Source organism: Salmo trutta, chromosome 14 (genome assembly GCF_901001165.1).
Source record: "Salmo trutta chromosome 14, fSalTru1.1, whole genome shotgun sequence".
In the NCBI taxonomy this organism is placed as follows: Eukaryota; Metazoa; Chordata; class Actinopteri; order Salmoniformes; family Salmonidae; genus Salmo; species Salmo trutta.
In genome coordinates, this window is record NC_042970.1 from 16886280 (window position 1) to 16904850 (window position 18571).

The following is an 18571-nucleotide window of genomic DNA, read 5'->3' on the forward strand; positions in this document are numbered from 1 at the left end:
GTCAGTTTGCGTCTAAGTTTATTATGAAGGATCTTCATAATAAACTTACATGTGTGTCCATTTTTTTGTACACTCACATGGCAATCAGACTGAAATACAGAATTCTGGTGTGTGGAATAGAGAGGAGGTGGGTCTTGTGTGGATGGGAAGTTCTGCCTGTCATATGTTTTTCAACAGGTAGTGGACTCAGAGGGAAACTGCAAAGTCCAGGCGTTGCTGCCCTCTTTATTCTGAGTGTTTTCAGTGCTCGTGTTTTTAGCTAATCTGTGTAGCTCACATTATGTGCCCAGTATGATAGTTGTCCTGCTCTTTCTTAGCAGATAATGACAACTTGACAATAACAGTAGCTGATGTAATGAAAAGTTGGAGGGTGGTTCCATGTCTGAGTGTTAGGCAGAACTCCTAGGTCCTGGAGAACAGGAGCAGAGTAAAGGGAACAGGGTAGGAGACAGACGTAAACAAGCAAACACACAGGTTAAATGATTATCAGGTATGCAAAAATAGTTATTGAATTATTTAATTTAAATGTTTGATTAGACATGCAATAATGTTAATGGCAGACAAAAGAAAGGATACCTGTCTAATTTTGATGTCAGTGGGGTTGGTAAGGGATGGTCCCTGGAAAAGATAGATGAGTTGTGAGAGAAACTCCAGAGTGGTGTGATGACGACTGGAGACATACACCTTAACAGTACCTACCTGGAAGTGGCGGTTACTTAACGTGACCCAGTGGTTAGCCTTGAGATTGACTATTTGGAGAAACCCCTGGGCCAGCATTGGTACTGCCGTCAGCATGGCGATGCCGCCCACCACAAGGCAGCAAATGCAAATAGTTATGAGATTTTAATATTCTTCTCAACAGATGTTGACCCCAGCTAGTAGCGAAAGTGCACCAAGCTTTCCCGGGTCTCACCTTCCTTTCGTCCTTCGCCAAGTCATTCACCCAGATGTCGAAGCACTTGGTCCCCTTGATTCTTCTCAGGTGGCTCTCCTTCTCATGCGCCCTACCCATGTTCAGTTTCACCTTGATTGATAATAGAAATAAATGCAATTATATTTCATATTATTACAAATACATCTTATACATCTCTTGGAAGGCCAGAAAATAAATTAACAGCGGACAATAATTTTTACCTGGTCAAAAACATCCACATCCTTCTCAGTCCGTGTTTACACAAAAACAGCAATAGAAAAACACTGCCAATCCAAAAAATATATACTACAGTATATGCAATAAATGTTATACATAATTGCATTGTTTACATTAGTTAACTGCTGCGGCTCCCCTCCATATAGCAGGCGATAGAGTGAATACTCTGGAGGCCTGGACAATGCTGTGTTGTGTGAAAAGATAATTACCTTCAGATCGTCTTTCCACCATTCCTGGTACCCGTCAAGGGAATTGCCCATGGCAGTCCCGTTGGTCCGTTCATTCAAACGTGGAGTCACCATACATCTACACATTATCAGGGGCGAAAATCTGATATCAACTTTGGGGGGGACAATTACATGAAATTTTCTCAAGAGCAATTCCTGAGGGGGACACCAAAAGTAGTGCTGTAACACATAGCCTACATTGTAATATGGTAAATGTATATTGAGGAACCAAAGAAATAAGGTGTTTGCCATACTCCTAACTACCGGTACCCAAAACTACACAACTACTCACAACAGCAATACCATTGCCTTTAACAAATCTTAGTTCAGTCACCAGTTTAAGTTGAGAGTGGGGGTATCCATGGCATTTTCCAATTATGTTCCTATTTTACAAGTCCAAAAAATTGAGAACCTTTCATAATGTTGCCAAACAAAGACTCAACAAACTTACCTGAGACTCCGTCTCTGCCAGTCTGTCCCCAACTCTGCTGTCTGTGTGCCATCTGTTGCCTGCTCTGCCTAATGACATCATTGTGAAACATTTCCATTAGAATTTCATTTCTTTCTTATGAACATTTTAGTCTTCGAGATATTAGGCTACTAGGGTTCTTACTTTGCGTTTTGGTGTACTGAAAAATACTCTGATGTCCGTCTTTTATTTTTCTGCCATTTTTCTACCTGGCTGGCTGGCTACATACACACAGTGTGTAGGTTATTTACAGTAGGAGATGGGCTTCTATCATCTTATCTTTTATCATTCTATTTGGGCTTCGATCTAAAAAGGTAGCTAGCAAATGTGAAACGGATTAAAATGACAAGAGTTGACAGCTGTATGAGTTCACCATTTACACAACATATGCTGCAACCTTTTGTAATTTTAATAGTTTGTTTCATATTGGCTGGCTTCCAACAATAGCTGAATTTGTAAAGCAAGCGAGCACCAATTCCGTTTCAGTGGTGTTTGCTATAATCTTTGCTACCCGGGTTAAATAAAGGTGAAATAAATAAATTAATAAAAGTTCCCTTGCGACAATTTAGCTTTTGCAACGAGACCATTAAATATATTTAAGACAATGGTAGAAGAGTGTAGTTCTGTTCAGTTTGGACTTCAGTTTATCGCTAACCTTATCACAGGGACTTTGAAGCACTAACTTACATCATCTGCATGCTGATCTCGGAATAAATTGACGATAGCAAAGATTCCATCTTTGACGAGGCCACATAAATGGAATAGGTACTAGCTAGCTTAATAGTTAATATTTGCGCACTAGCTCTGCATATTCAGCTAGTGTGTGTGCACGATTGACTGGATTAACTTTACGTCAGTTACGTTCATTGAGTGCCTTTCAGACAGTAGACACGACCCCTCTGTTACCTTGCCAGTGGATCAAACCATTGTGGGGAAAAGGGTGGGGGGGTTGCAATCTTTTGAAACTTAAAAACGCGCTATTAAGTGTCTATAATCAGCACAATTGCTTTCATTGCGTATTATTAATAGTATTTAAATTACATAGTTATGTTTCAGTGATATATTGGGGGGGACAAATCATATTTTTCCCAGGATGGGGGGGTCGTGTCCCCCCCGTCCCCCCCGGGATTTCCGCCCCTGCACATTATATATAAAACTCACTGTACTATCAGTATCAATTTCGAGAATAAAATCCCTCTAAATTACTGGACGCCTATGCGAAACAATGCTATTGTGACCTTCCTGGTCCCGCCCCTCAAGTCAGTGAGTCAACACAGGAAGGAGTAATGGATGGATAGTTAATTTATTTCCAAAGCTGCAATCATAGGACACACACAGTATGGATGAATGATGAGTAGTCTACAGGATATAAATAGCTCTCCCACAGCAATTCTCCATAGATCTGCTCTATAATATACTAACAAAAGAACAATTGAAAAGTCTATCAAAGCCATTCTGATTGTATAGTGTATTTAACAATTACTAATAATTCCTCATTTACTATAATAAAAATCTATTGTTTCCATGTGTAATCTCATATTCACAACATCTGAATAAACTACTTCAAAATATATCAAATGAACCTGAAATTACTCAAGGTCACACTCTTGTGGTGAAGAAATATAATACCTAGAATGTACCACATATTTTCCTAAACTAACAAAACCAGGCTAATACGCTGTCAGCTGGTGCTCATACATTTATAAAACATATACTTTATACATTTGTCATAAATTACCTGCAATCATGGGAGGGGACACAGTATGGATGAATGAATGATGAGTAGTCGACAGGATATAAATAGCACTCCTAAAGAAGATGCATTTTCAAGTTAGCTACCAACTTCAGACAGAACTTCAGCTAGCATAAAATCCACATGGAAAACAGATTCGGCAAATAACATATTGTAACAACCCGGTATTGTGTTCTGTGTTCGTGGGTGTGTTATGGTTCTCATGGCTACTAGCAGGGGTTGAATGTGTCAGGACAGAGGGAAAGGGTGGGGGGTATGATGGGTAATCCCGCGGGATTTGGAAATGCATAAATAGGGATTACTGTCTCATCTCTCGCTCTCTTTCTGTTCGGGCCTTGATCTGTTCTTATGGGGGTGACCCTTAACCCTACATGGTGTAATTGTGTACGTTCGGTATTTAGCGGCGTGGGCTGTGGCCACGACAATAGCCCAGTTTAGGAATAAACCTGTGTTCTAACCTGCACACCTGGAGTCCGTCTCTTTTCCTTTTATGACCCAGCCGGGTCATTACAATATAAAGAGTGGCTTATTTGACGGCAAACCAACAACACTAGTTATTAATAGCATACATAGCTGATGTAAAAGGTGGATTTTATGATGTAATGTCAATTTATACATTTCTACTCCGGGATTTATACATTTCTACTCCAGGACCATTCAATTTTCAACTCTCCGTAGCTCTGCTGTGGATTACCTAAAACCCATACCTTTATCACTGACTGTATTAGACAATGTAAACACACTAATCCACCAGGAGGTGGCATAATACCCATTTTATGCAGGAATTTACCAACTTAATTACACCGTTACACTACAACCATTACATTAAACTGACATTGACTTAAACCAACTTGGCTAGAGCTAACAACTATAGTGCTTAGCCAAGCTACATTTGGTTAGCATCAAGCTAGCGAACTGTAAACGCTATTTTCGTACAATTATTAACACTAACACATTTTATCATTATATCACATATTTACCTAAAGTAAACTGAGCCTTTGTTCATAGAAAAGAAGACAAATTGGATCTAAAACGTTGAAAAAAAAGTACAGACGCCATGTTATCCCTTCTCGTTCATGTAAATCATTAACGTTAGTGTAGCAATATTGATGTTACACAGGAAACGGAAACCAGTTGTTACTTACTTTATTAATGTGCTGGTTGACAATATGCGTAGTAAAGTTTGCTTAACTATATATCTTTGTCTGTCCTGACCATAACACAAAGCATATTGAAACATGGTGGCAGCGGTACTCAAACGAACCTGGATCTCATCGATGTAAATGAAGAATACATCCCAGGCGGCAGTTTGAAAAAGTGCTGCGTTTACAGGCTAGTCATCGCGCCTAACGTCTACGTTAGCTGGCTATCGTGAGTGAGGCGTTGGTATCATGTCATGTCAGGTGGTACGGTTGCCTAGGTTTATGTATGTCCCTTATCACCCCCCATATGCGTGTGTTCGACTAATGCGCTGGGTCGATGTGTGGGCGTGGTCAGACAGATTTTGTTCACTTAGCAACGTGTAATGATTGACGCTATGTGTCCGTAGGTCTCCATGAGCAGGTCGCGGTTGCCCAAAGCATGTTAAGGTTAATTTAATAGGTTAAGTTAATAGGATCCTATGGTTCTAAGGATGAACTTAGCCTTAAGATGCTTTTGGGAAACCGGGCCCACGTGTGGTTGTTTTTAAGTCCTTTGCGGCGGACTTTGTTTTTCGAATGTTCTTCCCCCTTTCAGAGGTGTGTTTCTACAGTTTGCGTATGGGTTTAAATATGACAGACGTGTGACTAAGACACTGGCCGTGCCCGAATACCCATACCCCAAATAGTAGGCCGTTTTGAGAATACTGAAAAAAATGTATAGTGTGCGACATTAAGAAAATAAAGTACCCTTTAAATGCCCTGATGTCATACTCATTTCGGTTTTGACAACAGCTGATCAAAGGTATCAGGGGACTCGCTACCGAAATCAACAAATAGCAGGAAACAACGCAATCGCGCATGACGGATTCTCATTATGCGAAAATATGTTTTATAGTAGACTATGTGAATTTTCGAAAATCGAGTATGGCTTAAATGCCAGGATGTTGTACTCATTTCAGCTCTTCATCTATTAGAATTCGATGCACACTTTTCCACAATGCATTGGAAGATATGGGCTGCAAGTGATAGACTCTAGTTCTCTTCAAGAACCCAAACAACAACACTAGGCTACTTAATTGTTAGATGCCAAATAGCGAAGATTCTGCGCTGGTGTTAAAATGTAGGCTGTTGTTTTTGTTCTCCTTAAAAATGATCACGAGTATTGCATCGTAGGCTACATCTTTGATTTGTATTTATTTATTCAAACTGGATTTCTGTTTTCTTCGAGCTGTTTAAATACTTAACCGTCTTTTGATTTCTGAATGTGTCGGTACCAGGACTCTGTGGCTGCGTTATTGGTGTCATGTTAATCAGGCCTTTTGATTTGAATACATGGATTGTTTTAGTTTTGTAGCCGTGGCTAACTATTTCATTATGTCATTTTTGGATCAAGCCATAGCAGTCATTCTGATCTATTTCCCAATGATCAGTGCTTTAGTTTATTATGTTGCTGTCCAGCGGATCTGAATTTGCAATGTACTCGACTGTAAATCTTTCTCTGCAATAGCCTTTTGATTTGAAAAGTTTTGGTGTGTGTGTACTAGGCTATTTGATTTAATTTATATATGTTACAGCACTTTGGTTTCACTAATTAATATGTTCAAATAGAACCAAATTGTCTGTTTCTGTCCTTTCTAAATGGGATAGAAGGGCTACATGAGCGATGCAGTGCAGGTTGGTAGGGGGAGCTATAAAGACGACAGGGCTCATTGTAACGTCGGGAATGGAATTAATGGAACGGAGTCAAACATCTGGTTTCCATATGCTTGATGTGGAAAAATACCCCACCTACTCAGCCAGTCAGGAGTCACTACTGGGTTGCGGCCGTGGCATACTGCATTGTTTTTGCTAAACGGTACGTGCAGATGAACGGGGGAGTTAGGACGATTTTAAGGGTCTGTGACTGACATTAGCTTAATAATTTAATATTGAAATAATTGTACCTATCATAAATATTTTATTTACAATGTACTAATAAAACTAACGGTTGCTTTTTGTTTTTCTTCTCTGTATCCCCCCACGGTACTTGCTAGCAGTGAATTGCGAGTGAGGAGTGCTGGTGAAGCATCATGTCTCAGCTTTCTAAAGAAAAATCTGGCTTCCAAAAACGAAAAGAAGGAAAATAAAGACAGTAGAGAGAGAAAAGAAAGAGCGACAATATGTCACCCAATGTTTCACAAAGGAAGGTGGGTGTAGTCCGTGAGTGGTGGAAATTAACCTGTTAGCTTAGTCCATAGTGAAATAGGCGAGCAAAAGTAGCCTAACATTAGTTACTTAATATCTATACAGAAAATTCGGAGTGTTTACATTTCGCTCCTCTTTTAGCCGACATTTAATCAATGCAGGCAAACTTTTAGCAAGCTATTCATAATAAATCAGTAGTCCCTGCCCCTGCCTGGTGCCAGGCCAAACAGATGCAGCTTCAGGCTCAGCAGCCCTGTCTCCCCATCCCCATACCCCTGAACCAGCCCTGTCTCCCCATCCCCATACCCTTGAACCAGCCCTGTCTCCCCATCCCCATCCCCCTGAACCAGCCCTGTCTCCCCATCCCCATCCCCCTGAACCAGCCCTGTCTCCCCATCCCCATACCCAGCCCTGTCTCCCCATCCCCATACCCAGCCCTGTCTCCCCATCCCCCTGAACCAGCCCTATCTCCCCATCCCCATCCCCCTGAACCAGCCCTGTCTCCCCATCCCCCTGAACCAGCCCTGTCTCCCCATCCCGATACCCCTGAACCAGCCCTGTCTCCCCATCCCCATCCCCCTGAACCAGCCCTGTCTCCCCATCCCCATACCCCTGAACCAGCCCTGTCTCCCCATCCCCATACCCAGCCCTGTCTCCCCATCCCCATACCCCATGAACCAGCCCTGTCTCCCCATCCCCATCCCCCTGAACCAGCCCTGTCTCCCCATCCCCCTGAACCAGCCCTGTCTCCCCATCCCCATCCCCCTGAACCAGCCCTGTCTCCCCATCCCCATACCCCTGAACCAGCCCTGTCTCCCCATCCCCATACCCCTGAGCCAGCCCTGTCTCCCCATCCCCATCCCCCTGAACCAGCCCTGTCTCCCCATCCCCATACCCAGCCCTGTCTCCCCATCCCCATACCCAGCCCTGTCTCCCCATCCCCCTGAACCAGCCCTGTCTCCCCATCCCCCTGAACCAGCCCTGTCTCCCCATCCCCCTGAACCAGCCCTGTCTCCCCATCCCCATACCCCTGAGCCAGCCCTGTCTCCCCATCCCCATCCCCCTGAACCAGCCCTGTCTCCCCATCCCCATACCCAGCCCTGTCTCCCCATCCCCATACCCAGCCCTGTCTCCCCATCCCCCTGAACCAGCCCTGTCTCCCCATCCCCCTGAACCAGCCCTGTCTCCCCATCCCCCTGAACCAGCCCTGTCTCCCCATCCCCATACCCCTGAACCAGCCCTGTCTCCCCATCCCCATCCCCCTGAACCAGCCCTGTCTCCCCATCCCCATACCCAGCCCTGTCTCCCCATACCCCTGAACCAGCCCTGTCTCCCCATCCCCATCCCCCTGAACCAGCCCTGTCTCCCCATCCCCATACCCCTGAACCAGCCCTGTCTCCCCATACCCCTGAACCAGCCCTGTCTCCCCATACCCCTGAACCAGCCCTGTCTCCCCATCCCCATACCCCTGAACCAGCCCTGTCTCCCTATCCCCATCCCCCTGAACCAGCCCTGTCTCCCCATCCCCCTGAACCAGCCCTGTCTCCCCATCCCCCTGAACCAGCCCTGTCTCCCCATCCCCCTGAACCAGCCCTGTCTCCCCATACCCCTGAACCAGCCCCGTCTCCCCATACCCCTGAACCAGCCCCGTCTCCCCATCCCCATACCCCTGAACCAGCCCTGTCTCCCCATCCCCATACCCCTGAACCAGCCCTACTCCCAACTGAAGAAGCAGGTGAGCAGCATTGTGTTGAATGACATGTCAGCTGGCATAATTGCAGGTACTGCAATGTATTGAGGACAGGGATGTGATTCTCCAGTCAGGAAAAATCTCCCTTGACACAGAGGCAGCCAATATCAGAGCCTTAAAGGAAGAGATGCAGGCTCTTAGAGATGGATGGGAGTCTGTCTGAGGCAATACTGATTGCTACGCAAATGGATGTTGCACCTCAATTTAGAAAGGAACACAGCCGCCAGAGGAAAGGAAGAGATTCCATGATGAGACCTCTCAAGAGGAGACAGCTCAGGACAGTGCAGCAGCGGTGTTTCAGAACACAGAGGAAAAGGAAGAGATTCCATGATGAGACCTCTCAAGAGGAGACAGCTCAGGACAGTGCAGCAGCGGTGTTTGGGAACACAGGAAAGGAAGAGATTCCATGATGAGACCTCTCAAGAGGAGACAGCTCAGGACAGTGCAGCAATGGTGTTTGGGAACACAGAGGAAATGGAAGAGATTCCATGATGAGACCTCTCAAGAGGAGACAGCTCAGGACAGTGCAGCAGCGGTGTTTCAGAACACAGTGTTTTTACAGCTATGGACAACATAAGTGACTTGGACACTAGGATCCACACCACTGCAAAAATTGTAGAATTATTTTCAGCTGTTCTGAAAGTTGGGCAGATTAGTGAGGATAAAGTCCCTTCTGTGTGCCAACCACTGATCATGAAGTATTCCAGAGATCTTACACCTGAGTTTCAAAATGAAGTAAGACACCTGATCACTGTTTATGCTGCCACTTTCCCCCCTAACTTGTCCCCTCTTGGTCTCCTGAATGCAATTTGTAAGATGCAGCTGCAAAGTATTTCTGGAGAAGTGTGCATTGCTTTACGTATATTTTGCACACTGCCTGTGACTGTTGCTAGTGGCGAGAGAGCTTTCAGTAAGCTAAAACTGATCAAATTGCTTTGCAGTCTTGCCATGCTGTCCATTGAAAGTCAGTTCATTAGACAGTTGGACTTCAAAGACTTGATCAGTGACTTTGCTAGCAAGAAGGCTCGGCGCTGGGCTCTTGGTGAGTAAGGCTGAGCAAGGGCCAGTGATAACTGTTAAATGGCATGGCTATGGATATTGGATCACTATGCACATGATGCCCACAGGCTGAGAACAAGGCTGAGAACAGACTAAGAACAGAATATATCTCAAAATAATGGCTGGATTGCCATTCAATTTGTTTTGCACAATCAAGACCTCAAGTGGAAGGAACCTATTGATTTGGTGACCACTTGACCTTTCCTCTAGCGCCACCATCAGGCCTTTTCATTTCCATTTTGTTTTCCATTTCCACTTTTACAGCGGCTTATTTTCTAGTTGGTATGTATACTTAGTTCAAACATTTATTTTAATTGAAGAGGTATTTTAAGTTATTCATTAATGTTAGAGAATTTCATTCAAGGAATTTACCATTAATATTACATTTAGACTGTAAAAGATGGCCTTTAGCATATTTCTTATAGAGGGTATCAGTCTTGCATCGAATAGTGAATTCCACTGTATGCAGAATGTTGCATGCATGTCTGCACAGTGTTATATTTTCACAGCTCACTGTCAGTAAATATCGTACAGTAAATATTGGACTACAAGAGAGTTGCAAGCCTGCAAAGGTAGTTATTTAAAGCTTTGAATGGGTCGATTGGGTTCTGGAGGTGTGTGGTTACAGCAATTGGGCAGGGTTGGTGTGGCCTGTGGTGGTGGTGCCCAATGTGATATCTTTTCAAATGGGGCCCAAAATCCTTGATGGCACCCCTGCCGATGAATACATAGTATGCAGTTGAAGTATACTGCTCAAAAAAATAAAGGGAACACTTAAACAACACATCCTAGATCTGAATGAAAGAAATCATCTTATTAAATACTTTTTTCTTTACATAGTTGAATGTGCTGACAACAAAATCACAAAAATAATCAATGGAAATCCAATTAAAGTGGAAAACCACACTACAGGCTGATCCAACTTTGATGTAATGTCCTTAAAACAAGTCAAAATGAGGCTCAGTAGTGTGTGTGGCCTCCATGTGCCTGTATGACCTCCCTACAACGCCTGGGCATGCTCCTGATGAGGAGGCGGATGGTCTCTTGAGGGATCTCCTCCCAGACCTGAACTAAAGCATCCGCCAACTCCTGGACAGTCTGTGGTGCAACGTGGCGTTGGTGGATGGAGCGAGACATGATGTCCCAGATGTGCTCAATTGGATTCAGGTCTGGGGAACGGGCGGGCCAGTCCATAGCATCAATGCCTTCCTCTTGCAGGAACTGCTGACACACTCCAGCCACATGAGGTCTAGCATTGTCTTGCATTAGGAGGAACCCAGGGCCAACCGCACCAGCATATGGTCTCACAAGGGGTCTGAGGATCTCATCTCGGTACCTAATGGCAGTCAGGCTACCTCTGGCGAGCACATGGAGGGCTGTGCGGCCCCCCAAAGAAATGCCACCCCACACCATGACTGACCCACCGCTAAACCGGTCATGCTGGAGGATGTTGCAGGCAGCAGAACGTTCTCCACGGCGTCTCCAGACTGTGTCACGTCTGTCACGTGCTCAGTGTGAACCTGCTTTCATCTGTGAAGGGCACAGGGCGCCAGTGGCGAATTTGCCAATCTTGGTGTTCTCTGGCAAATGCCAAACGTCCTGCACGGTGTTGGGCTGTAAGCACAACCCCCACCTGTGGACGTCGGGCCCTCATACCACCCTCATGGAGTCTGTTTCTGACCGTTTGAGCAGACACATTCACATTTGTGGCCTGCTGGAGGTCATTTTGCAGGGCTCTGGCAGTGCTTCTCATGCTCCTCCTTGCACAAAGGCGGAGGTAGCGGTCCTGCTGCTGGGTTGTTGCCCTCCTACGGCCTCCTCCACGTCTTCTGATGTACTGGCCTGTCTCCTGGTAGCGCCTCCATGCTCTGGACACTACGCTGACAGACACAGCAAACCTTCTTGCCACAGCTCGCATTGATGTGCCATCCTGGATGAGCTGCACTACCTGAGCCACTTGTGTGGGTTATAGACTCCGTCTCATGCTACCACTAGAGTGAAAGCACCGCCAGCATTCAAAAGTGACCAAAACATCAGCCAGGAAGCATAGGAACTGAGAAGTGGTCTGTGGTCCCCACCTGCAGAACCACTCCTTTATTGGGGGTGTCTTGCTAATTGCCTATCATTTCCACCTGTTGTCTATTCCATTTGCACAACAGCATGTGAAATTTATTGTCAATCAGTGTTGCTTCCTAAGTGGACAGTTTGATATCACAGAAGTGTGATTGACTTGGAGTTATATTGTGTTGTTTAAGTGTTCCCTTTATTTTTTTGAGCAGTGCATTTAGTACATTAGTATGGGTATTCGGACACATCCACTGTGTGTGTGCGCACTACTACAATTAGGTTGTGTAGGCTACTACTTACATGAGTTGACCAGTGAGGGTTTGTGAATGATTGTGTGGGTGTGTGAGGAGAGGAAAGAGATTTCCTAAAGAGTAGCTGCGTCTTGGTGGAATAGACCAGACACAGGTCCCGTTTGAGAATGGGCGAGTGTTTTTTCAAAAATTTCAAAAATGTAAATTAACATGGTTTCACAAGCTTATACATTTTTAACTGGACAACTAGAACATCTGTGGCCTTTGAAAACCGGCAAAATATTGTAAAGAAAATAAAAACTGAAATCCCCCTGAAAAGTTTAAATCCACCTCAAGAGGTACGTGGAAGAAGCGTTTATTAATGGTGTGCAGTCAGCTGTTTGTTCACCAGCACCCGCCCGCACCCAACCCGCAAATATAGAACATAGGCTAGTCAAAGATGGCAGAATTTTTTTTTTTGACAGGGGGTGCAGGATTTTTTGTTGTTGCCTGATTTTAGATATGTTTCTGCTTATAATTTACGACATTTTGGGATGCTATTTGTTAGTCAATTTGTCTATAAATAGATTCATGTAGCTTCTCTTTTGTCATATGTTGTCCCAAAAGACTAAATCAACCCTTGCTCAACGGAATAATGTAATAGATCGATAGAATGGATGCTTCAATCTAGTTGACATCGGTAAAGTTCTCTCTGTCATTTTTCGCAGAGCAAAGGCATTTAGAGACGGGGGAAAAAATACAATAACGCAAAAATAAATAAATTGCAAAAAAACAAATCTGTGCAAAATGTCCAAATTACATCAGTTTTACACATTAAGGAAAAAGAAATCTGTGAAAATGACCCAACATGTTTCTTATAAGATTTCAGTTGGGCTTCGATGCATATTTTATGTGGTTGAAATACTATCAGCTTTTATGAAGACAGCACCTCTACAGATGGTATCTAACTGAGCATTACATTCTCTCAAGATGCAGAAATAAATCATATTTCTCCACTCCTGTTCACAAGTCCAAATTTTGCCTACATTTCGTGTATCATTTTACTAAAAGAAATGCTTAATTCTGCTGGAGTTATTATTAAGGCTATGTGAGGTTATAGACCTACAGTCAGTGTCCAGATTTCAGTTCCCATTTAACCCATCTAAACAGTAGGCTACAGTTCCCTTGACATAGGTCTATTTGAAGTCCCATCTTGTGACTGTCGAATATGTATCGTGCCTCACAATCATTAACTAATATGGAGTTGGTCCCCCCTTTGCTGCTATAACTGCCCCCACTCTTCTGGGAAGGCTTTCTACTAGATTTCGGAACTTGGACTTGCTTGGACTTGCTTCCATTCAGCCACGAGCATAAATGAGGTCAGGCACTGACGTTGGGCGATTAAGCCTGGCTCGCAGTCGGCGTTACAATTCATCCCAAAGGTGTTCGATGGGGTTGAGGTCAGGGCTCTGTGCAGGCCAGTCAAGTTCTTCCACACCGATCTCGACAAACCCTTTCTGCATGGACCTCGCTTAGTGCACGGGGATATTGTCATGCTGAAACAAGAAAGGACCTTCCCCAAACTGTTGCCACAAAGTTGGAAGCACAGAATCATCTAGAACAGGGCAAAGGGGCCTGATTCAATATGGCCCGCAGAATCATGCTCAGATCACATAAAGAATTTGCGATAGGTTTTTCAAAACTCTTCTATTTGTTATTCAAATTAAAAGCCCAATGAATTCTCGCCTTTGTGTAAAATAACAACTGCACAAGGACAGACAGTGACTGACAGGCTGACACACACGTCACAGGTACAAATAGTACCTGTGACGTGTGTGGCTTGTTATGGCTTGATCCCGTTAGCGGTATATATGCGGTATATATGACGACAGCCAGTGAAAGTGCAGGGCGGCAAATTCAAAGCAACAGAAATCTCATAATGAAAATTTCTCAAACATACAAGTATTATACACCATTTTAAAGATAAGATTCTCCTTAATCCAACCACAGTGTCCGATTTCAAAAAGGCCTTACTGGCGAAAGCATGTGCTCTGTGCATTTCCCTCATTAAAATGCAAATCAATTTAATATTTTTGACATGCGTTTTTCTGGATTTTTTTGTTGTTATTCTGTCTCTCACTGTTCAAATAAAACTACCATTAAAATTATAGACTGATCATTTCTTTGTCAGTGGGCAAACGTACAAAACCAGCAGGGGATCAAATACTTTTTTCCCTCACTGTATGTGAACATACATTTTCAGCGATGAAATATAACAAGTCCCATCTCTTACTGACTCACCTCTCAGCAATCCTGCACATAGCGACGTCAGAAACTATACCTGACTTCACTGCTCTAGTCAATGTCCATCAGTGACTTCACTCTTCACACTGATTGAGTAGTTTAAATGTAATGTTGAGCTCTCTCTCTTTCTTGGGTTTTTGTGCATACACGTTAACAAGAGTTCTGTCCGTGCTGCTGAATGCACTGTACTTTTCCCTTTGTGTAGTGAAAATACCTACCAAAAGGAGAACATGGATGTGGTTTATTTCTGTGAATGTTAAAAAAGTAAAATAAGTGGCATATCTGGACGTGATTTACAGTAGATATCTGTCAGTCATACACATGATGTATAATCCTGTAATATGATTCTGGCCCGCGATGGCAAAAATGTATTCTAATGTGGCCCTCCATGGAAAATAATTGACCAGGCCTGCTGTAGTGTTAAGATTTCCCTTCACTGGAAGTAAGGGGCCTAGCCCTAACCATGAAAATCATCCCCAGACTATTATTCCTCCTCCACCACACTTTACATTTGGCACTATGCATTGGTGCAGGTAGCGTTCTCCTGGCATCCGCCAAACCCGATTCGTCAGTTGGACTGCCAGTTGGTGAAGCACGATTCATTACTCCAGAGAATGCGTTTCCACTGATCCAGAGTCCAATGGTGGCGAGCTTGGCATTGCGCATGGTGATCTTAGGCTTGTGTGTGGCTGCTCGGACATGGACACTCATTTAATTTAGTTCCCGATGAACAGTTATTGTGCCGACGTTGCTTCCAGAGGCAGTTTGGAACTCGGTAGTGAGTGTTGCAACTTGAGGACAGACGATTTGTACACGCTACGCGCTTCAGCACTTAGCGGTCCCGTTCTGTGAGCTTGTTTGGCCTACTGTTTCGCAGGTAGCTCCCAAACGTTTCCACTTCATAATAACAGCACTTACGGTTGACAGGGTCAGCTCTAGCAGGGCAGAAATTTGATGAACTTACTTGTTGGAAAGGTGACATCCTATGATGGTGCCATGTTTAAAGTCACTGAGCTCTTCAGTAAGGCCATTCTACTGCCAATGTTTGTCTATGGAGATTGCGTAGCTGTGTGCTCGGTTTTATACACCTGTCAGCAACGGGTGTGGCTGAAATAGCCAAATCCACTAATTTGAAGGGGTGTCCACATACTTTTGTATATATAGTGTATGTACAGAAGGGGAAGTGGAGAACGTGTAGAACCTTTGGACAGTTATTTTATACAGTCGGTTGAGATACAAAATGAGCTTTGTGATACAAAAATGAAATAAGATACAAACTCGCTGAAGCAGATAATACACTAGAGGTGAAATAACACAATGTTTCAATAATCAGAAAGGTCACCCATGATACAAGTCATTAATCGACGTCCATCCATGTCTGAGGACATCGGGAGATGTGGAAATCGGCCACTGGGGCAACAATGAGCACCTTCAAGTAGGTTTTGGTTTTGTTGGGTGTTGTGGACGAGGATGGCGGATTGCTGTAAGCGCATCTGCCTCTGATTCCAAAGGTTGCCAGTTTGAATCCAGTGATAGAAAGTTGTTTTTGATATTTTTGTTTGAAGCCTATCCCAAACCTTAACCCTTACCATAAACATTCGGAGTTAAGGCATAACCTTAAGAATTTGGAGTCAATGCCTGAACATAACTCTAACCTTAAGAATATCTTATTATATTTCTGCTAAGTCTATTTAGGGAGGATATAGAGCTACTTCGTATGGATTCAAATGGAGTTGTACAGGCACCAGTTTATTTATGTAGGCTCTTTATGATATATTAGTGCCTGACTAGGACATTCGATTTGATTAGGTCTAAGACGAGACAATCTGTATCTTGTATTTCAGGACTTGGCTTTCACAGATATGCCAATTAAGAGAATGACTTAGAAACAAGACTTGGGAGAGAGCGTTGAGCTGAGGCCTGTTAATTACAAACCTATTTTTTAGACAGTGTGACACAGAATAATTGGGACGAGTGAATCTTGGTTATGGACATAGTCTTAAATTCTGCCTCTCTCTGAGACTCCACCTCTCTCTTTCCCCCCTTCTCACACAAGACTCATGGGCCTCTATGGCCACATCGGCCTGCTCCACTCTTAGGAAAACTTCCTCTCAAACACTGTCCACCGAGCTTAACACACACACACACACACACTGGTCAGCTTGTGTAAGTAGTACACAAGCTAATTGTAGTAGTACACACACAGTGTCTTTGTCTCACACACACAAACCTCGGAGAGGGGAAAAACAGAAATTCCGCCGCACAGGAAGCCGCACAGTACTTAAAAACAACCGTACCTGCTCATGTAGACCTTCGGACACATACAGCATCAATCATTACATGTTCCTGAGTGAACAAAATTGTTCTGACCACACCCAGACATCAGACCAGTTTATTAGTCAAACACTAGTCCCCAACAGCCGGATGTTCCGGTTCTCAGGAAATTAAAAAGAGAGCCTGTGAAGCGACTTCCATTTTTGGATGCTAACAAGGCACACCTCAGAAGAAGTTGCCACACCTATTTCGAGTAATTCCTGTCCTGGAGCAAAAATTCTCATTTAGGTTCCACCTCAAAGACTGATGCAGGCTGCTAATACATATTTAGGAATTCGGGATGGACATGTTGTGGTGATCTCCACGTGTAGCAGAGAAATAACAAGAAATAGGGCACTGACTGACAGCTGTAAGTAACTAGCTAGCATGCTAACCGTAGCCAGCTAATGAAAGTTATGTGAGCACCATTTCAGTTAAGACAGACCTACTGTAAGACTACCAGCCTACCTGTTAAGAGATGAGTCTCAGCTAAACCGTGCCTGATGACATGTTGAGTGTTGACGTTTGTCTGACTCTTGCCGTTCATCAGTTTGTACGTACATGTACATCAATCAACACTCACCACTTGAGTGAACAAAATCCACCTCTATTAACTACTCGTGTTCATATGTTACCTGAGTGAGTGACTAACAAAATCAATTGGGGTCCGCTAGAGGTCAGGGCCCATGGCCACGTGCCTTGCGTGGCCGGTCAGTAATTCGGCCATATTATTTAAATAGCTGGCTAGACTAATTTGCCTAACGATCTATAAAATGTTAGCTGACATGAGCTAATTTAGTGACTGTCAGTGACTGACATAACAAGAGAAACTGCTGATGTACAACCAAATTCTGAAATTGCACATTGTTTATTCTACTATCAAATCAAATTTTATTTGTCACATGCGTTGAATACAACAGGTAACCAACAGTGCAGTTAAGAAAAAATACCTATTAAAATATAAGAAATAAAAGTAACAAATGATTAAAGAGCAGCAGTAAAATAACAATAGCGAGGCTACATACAGGGGGTACCGGTACAGAGTCAATGTGCCTGGGCACCGGTTAGTCGAGGTAATTGAAGTAATATGTACATGTAGGTAGTTTTATTAAAGTGACTATGTGCAGTAAAACAGGAGGGGGGGGGGCAATGCAAATAGTCTGGGTAGGCATTTGATTAGATGTTCAGGCATCTTATGGCTTGGGGGTACAAGCTGTTTAGAAGCCTCTTGGACCTAGACTTGGTGCTCCGGTACTGCTTGCCATGCTGTAGCAGAGAGAACAGTCTATGACTAGGGTGTCTGGAGTCTTTGACAATTTTTAGGACCTTCCTCTGACACCGCCTGGTATAGAGGTCCTGGATGACAGGAAGCTTGGCCCCAGCGATGCACTGGGCTGTACGCACTACCCTCTGTAGTGCCTTGCGGTCGGAGGCCGAGCAGTTGCCATACCAGGCAGTGATGCAACCGGTCAGGATGCTCTCGATGGTGCAGCTGTAGAACCTTTTGAGGATCTGAGGACCCATGACAAATCTTTTCAGTCTCCTGAGGGGTGGAATAGGTTTTGTCGTGCCCTCTTCACATCTGTCTTGGTGTGCTTGGACCAAGTTAGTTAGTTTGTTGGTGATGTGGACACCAAGGAACTTGAAGCTCTCAACCTGCTCCACTACAGCCCCATCGATGAGAATGGGGGTGTGCTCGGTCCTCTTTTACCTGTAGTCCACAATCATCTCCTTTGTCTTGATCATGTTGAGGGAGAGGTAGTCTCTGACCTCCTCCCTATAGGCTGTCTCGTTGTTGTCGGTGATCATCGGCAAACTTAATGATGGTGTTGGAGTCATGCCTGGCCATGCAGTCATGAGTGAACAGGGAGTACAAGAGAGGACTGAGCAAGCACCCCTGAGGGGCCCCTGTGTTGAGGATCA

The 18571-nt window shown here is 44.0% G+C and overlaps 3 long non-coding RNA genes across 3 annotated transcripts; 1 reads left to right on the plus strand and 2 right to left on the minus strand.

Moving 5' to 3' along the window:
- Positions 1-244: 244 nt before the first annotated feature.
- LOC115207068 (uncharacterized) lies at positions 245-1867 on the minus strand. The gene is made up of 4 exons (XR_003880901.1): positions 1829-1867; positions 1360-1456; positions 914-1024; positions 245-618 (listed from the first exon to the last, which is right to left on the minus strand). It is a non-coding gene; the product is annotated as an uncharacterized LOC115207068 (long non-coding RNA).
- LOC115207069 (uncharacterized) lies at positions 1858-4958 on the minus strand. Its single transcript, XR_003880902.1, has 3 exons — positions 4745-4958; positions 3585-3655; positions 1858-1896 (listed from the first exon to the last, which is right to left on the minus strand). It is a non-coding gene; the product is annotated as an uncharacterized LOC115207069 (long non-coding RNA).
- A 962-nt stretch (positions 4959-5920) lies between these two features.
- Positions 5921-6868, plus strand: LOC115207070 (uncharacterized). The gene is made up of 2 exons (XR_003880903.1): positions 5921-6596; positions 6775-6868. It is a non-coding gene; the product is annotated as an uncharacterized LOC115207070 (long non-coding RNA).
- The last annotated feature ends 11703 nt before the right edge of the window (positions 6869-18571 follow it).